Below are 6000 nucleotides of genomic sequence, written 5' to 3' on the forward strand. Positions count from 1 at the left end.
AGTACCTTGAAACGTAGTTATTTCTTTCCATAAGGATGTTTGGGAAACCTGTTAATGCGTCCATGGTCCCGTGGAGCTGCAGATATTTTAGTCTCATGTAAAATAATGAGGTTGTTTTTGACACTTAAACACTGAAAATAACACAAATATAATATAAACACACTGAAATACAATTACTAACAGTTACACATCAATAAAAATACAATAAAAGCTGCACTTTAGTTTTACTTCTTTATTGTTTCCTGACGCTTCTTAATGGAGGAGATGCTTGATCTTGGAATACTGTATTCCGTTCAGCACCGGCGCATTCACATGAGAAGTGACAAAACTGCTTCTGCGCCGCTGTGCTGTTATTTCCTATGAAGTGTGACGGCGGTGCACAAAACTTAGCGTGACTTATTGTAGTAAAACAGCGAGTGAGGAATGTGATTAGTGGAGGAACTTATGAGCAGTAATAATGAAGAGAAGTTTAGTGCTCCTGTCTCCTTCTTTTACTACATTAAACCACGTTAAGCTTTATTTTCAACCAGAAGCGTTTTAGACTCTGGGAGAAGCTGATTCTGATTCTCACCATTTCTCAGAAGCTGGAGCTGTAACACAAGTTTAAAAGTGAAACAGGGAGGAGAATCCAGATAAACACAGATACATGTGGAGCTGTAACCCTGGATCTGACGCTTATTCCACACTGATGCAGATTCAGCTCAGATTCACACGCTGATCAGGTTTTACCACGTCTTTAAAACTCGACGCCACTCCCAGAACCAACTGACGTTGAGTTTCAAGGTACCGCTGTACTGGTATGTCTTTTAAAACAGCAAAAATAAGCATGTCAGCCTCAGTTCACGTTTGGCTCCATGCTCTGTGCTAAATTGGGACTGAAGCGCGTCTATGAAAAGCTACGGCGGTGACAGGAAGTGATGCGGTGAGTCAGCAGGAGAGTCCTGTGCACCTAATGAACGGACAAACCTCTCTGTAGACTGATTATGCTCAGGAGTGTTTTTTAATGTATATTTTATGCATTTCATCTCATTTTCTCCCAATTTAGTGTAGTCAGTTTGTTTTCCACCGCTGGGGATGCCCGATCCGCCAATCAGGGTCCTTACACAGCGTTTGAAGATGCCCACAAAGTCCGGTCATCCCTCCCTGCCCGCTAGATGGCGCCCGGTCGACCGGTGGCAACGCCCAGTTTCGAACCGAGGAGTTCAGAATCTCGGCGCTGGTGTGCTAGCGGAATATCCCGCTGTGCCACCGGGGCGCCTTTGAACAAGTGATTATTATTTAAACATTTTGCCATTTACTTCATCCTAATCCACGGTCTCTGGGTGCAGAGTAGAAATAAACTTGTTTGGAGCAAAGGTGGTACAATTTTACCTTACAAAAAAAATGGTGTCCTTGGTCAGAGGAAGAAGGACCGCACAGATAAACATCATTACAAAAGGTGCAACAGGTAAAATTTGTGACCATATTCCCCGGTTAACTTTGGATCCTTGATCTGGTTACTTGGTGAGTCCTTTTATACCCAATCCTGACCCTCTAACCTGTTACCGAGAACAGTGGTAGCTCAATGATCAGGGTACTGGACCAGTTATTAAAATCTTGCTGGTTTTAGTCCCACTACCATTGTTGGGCCCTTAATCTTCAATTCATTTATTACACACCAGCAGCAACAGACCACTGTTCCATGTACAAACCCCATGTTCAGGAAAGTCAGGACGACAACAAGAATCTGTGATTTGTTCATTGAATGAATTTGTTCTTGAACTGGTAACCAGTTAATAAAGACCATTTATTTTATGTGATCCAGAGAAACCCCCACCCATGTAGGGGCACTGCAGTCAAGCCAGTCGTGTTTATATCTGCAAAAACAGCTGTCATCAGCTGTAATCTGCTCTGTAGTTATAATCCCAAAATAAAATGCTAAGCTACAGATATCATAACAATCCCAAGACTTCTATAATAATAATAATAATAATAATAATAATCAGTGAGACTCATACGGTGCCTTTCACGAACCCAAGGCCGCTTTACAAAATGAATAGAATCTAATCAAGAGCGGCGGTCTTAAGTGAGTGGAAGTAAATTGATAAATTTAGAGATTTAGAGAAGAACCCGAGCAAATAGATCAAGGTAAAGAAGTCCAGAGAATAAAAAAGCAGCGACGGTGAATGACCGGCCACCCATAGTGGACTATCTGAACCACAAAAGACCTGAACTTACAAGAGCAGTTATGAGCATTTATAGACTCAAGTGCACTCAAATTGTACCGTTTTTAAGATTTCAAAACATTTAATTACAGAAAAAAGCCTTAATAGAATTGAGGCTGTAACCTAAGTTCATACACCAATCAACCATAACATTGAAACCACCTCCTGGTTTCTACACTCACTGTCCATTTTATCAGCTCCACTTACCATATAGAAGCACTTTGTAGTTCTACAATTACTGACTGTAGTCCATCTGTTTCTCTACATGCTTTGTTACCCCCCTTTCATGCTGTTCTTCAATGGTCAGGACCCCCACAGGACCCCCACAGAGCAGGTATTATTTAGGTGGTGGATGATTCTCAGCACTGCAGTGACACTGACATGGTGGTGGTGTGTTAGTGTGTGTTGTGCTGGTACGAGTGGATCAGACACAGCAGCGCTGCTGGAGTTTTTAAACACCGTGTCCACTCACTGTCCACTCTATTAGACACTCCTACCTAGTCGGTCCACCTTGTAGATGTAAAGTCAGAGACGATCGCTCATCTATTGCTGCTGTTTGAGTCGGTCATCTTCTAGACCTTCATCAGTGGTCAGAGGACGCTGCCCACGGGGCGCTGTTGGCTGGATATTTTTGGTTGGTGGACGATTCTCAGTCCAGCAGTAACAGTGAGGTGTTTAAAAACTCCAGCAGCGCTGCTGTGTCTGATCCACTCATACCAGCACAACACACACTAACACACCACCACCATGTCAGTGTCACTGCAGTGCTAAGAATCATCCACCACCTAAATAATAGCTGCTCTGTGGGGGTCCTGTGGGGGTCCTGACCACTGAAAAAACAGCATGTAATGTAGAGACAAACATGATGTCCATAGGAAATAACGGCACAGCGGCGCAAAAGCGGTTTTGTCACTTCTCATGTGAATGCGCCGGTGCTGAAGGGAATACGGTATTCCAACATCGAGCATCTCCACCATTAAGAAGCATCAGGAAACAATAAAGAAGTAAAACTAAAGTGCAGCTTTTATTGTATTTTTATTGATGTGTAACTGTTAGTAATTGTATTTCAGTGTGTTTATATTATATTTGTGTTATTTTCAGTGTTTAAGTGTCAAAAACAACCTCATTATTTTACATGAGACTAAAATATCTGCAGCTCCACGGGACCATGGACGCATTAACAGGTTTCACAAACATCCTTATGGGAAAAATACCTCGAAACTCAACGTCTTTAAAACTCAACACCACTCCCAGAACCAGCTGACATCCAGATTTAAGGCACCGCTGTATTTACTTTGCTACTGATATGATATTAAAGCTGATATTGCACCATCCCTGATGTCACTCATCAACCAGCATCAGTGAAGGACTGGAAAAGTGGAAGGATGACAAAATGTCACAACACATGAGCGACTTTGGCGTCTGCACTGTGCTGCCAGTTTCAGTCGCTAATCAGTGGCTATTGTGCCACATTTTACCGTCTGTTGTCGTTTATTTGCTTACACGTTGTCACACAATATCACATTTCGTTTGCTGTTACCTAAGACCCATTTTCCCCACTGGCACCATCTTCCAACATAAAAATGTGTATCCATAGTTCAAAATCCAAAATTCAGATTAATGTTCAAAGTCTAAGAAAATTCACTGGTATAATAATAATAATAATAATAATAATAATAATAATAATAATAATAATAATAATAATAATAATTAAAAAAAAAAAATAATAATAATAATAATAATAAAAATGATAATGATAATAATAATAATAATAATAATAATAATAATAATAATAATAATAATAATAATAATAATAAAAATGATCATAATAATAATAATAATAATAATTAATTCATGCACTCACTCTCTTATCCGCTTATCCAATCAGGGTCGGGGGGGGGGGGGGGGGGGGGGGGGGGGTGCTGGAGCCTATCCCAGCTTTTCAATGGACTTTTCAAGGCACACAGTAACACCCTGGACGGGGCGCCAGTCCATCGCACTACTAATAATAATACTTCTATTAATACTACTACTACTGATATAATAATAATTATCATATTTATACTCCACTACTACTACTAATAATACTTCCATTAATACTACTACTACTGATAATAATACTTCTATTAATACTACTACTACTGATATAATAATAATAATCATATTAATACTCCACTACTACTACTAATAATACTTCCATTAATACTACTACTACTGATAATAATACTTCTATTAATACTCCACTACTACTACTAATAATACTTCCATTAATACTACTACTACTGATAATAATACTTCTATTAATACTACTACTACTGATATAATAATAATAATCATATTAATACTCCACTACTACTACTAATAATACTTCCATTAATACTACTACTACTGATAATAATACTTCTATTAATACTCCACTACTACTAATAATAATACTTCCATTAATACTACTACTACTGATAATAATACTTCTATTAATACTACTACTACTGATATAATAATAATAATCATATTAATACTCCACTACTACTACTAATAATACTTCCATTAATACTACTACTACTGATAATAATACTTCTATTAATACTCCACTACTACTACTAATAATACTTCCATTAATACTACTACTACTGATAATAATACTTCTATTAATACTACTACTACTGATATAATAATAATAATCATATTAATACTCCACTACTACTACTAATAATACTTCCATTAATACTACTACTACTGATAATAATACTTCTATTAATACTCCACTACTACTACTACTAATACTTCCATTAATACTACTACTACTGATAATAATACTTCTATTAATACTACTACTACTGATATAATAATAATAATCATATTAATACTCCACTACTACTACTAATAATACTTCCATTAATACTACTACTACTGATAATAATACTTCTATTAATACTCCACTACTAATAATAATAATACTTCTATTAATACTACTACTACTGATAATATTACTTCTATTAATACTTTACTACTACTAATAATAATCATATTAATACTCCACTTCTACTAATAATAATACTTCTATTAATACTCTACTACTACTAATAATAATCACATTAATACTCTAATAATAATAATAATAATAATAATAATACTTCTATTAATACTACTACTAATAATAATAATTATTATATTAATACTCCACTACCACTACTAAAAATAATTATATTAATACTCCACTACTACTACTACTAATACTTCTATTAATTCTGCTACTATTGATAATATTACTTCTATTAATACTTTACTACTACTAATAATAATACTTCTATTAATACTCTACTAATAATAATAATAATCATATTAATACTCTAATAATAATAATAATAATAATAATAATAATACTTCTATTAATACTACTACTAATAATAATAATATTAATACTCCACTACTACTACTAAAAATAATTATATTAATACTCCACTACTACTAATAATAATAATACTTCTGTTAATACTACTACTATTGATAATATTACTTCTATTAATACTTTACTACTAATAATAATAATACTTCTATTAATACTCTACTACTAATAATAATAATCATATTAATACTCCACTACTACTAATAATAATACTTCTATTAATACTCTACTACTACTAATAATAATCATATTAATACTCCACTACTACTAATAATAATCATATTAATACGCTAATAATAATAATAATAATAATACTTCTATTAATACTACTACTAATAATAATAATCATATTAATACTCCACTACTACTACTAAAAATAATTATATTAAT

The sequence above is a fragment of the Trichomycterus rosablanca genome, chromosome 6 (assembly GCF_030014385.1).
Source record: "Trichomycterus rosablanca isolate fTriRos1 chromosome 6, fTriRos1.hap1, whole genome shotgun sequence".
Taxonomy (NCBI): Eukaryota; Metazoa; Chordata; class Actinopteri; order Siluriformes; family Trichomycteridae; genus Trichomycterus; species Trichomycterus rosablanca.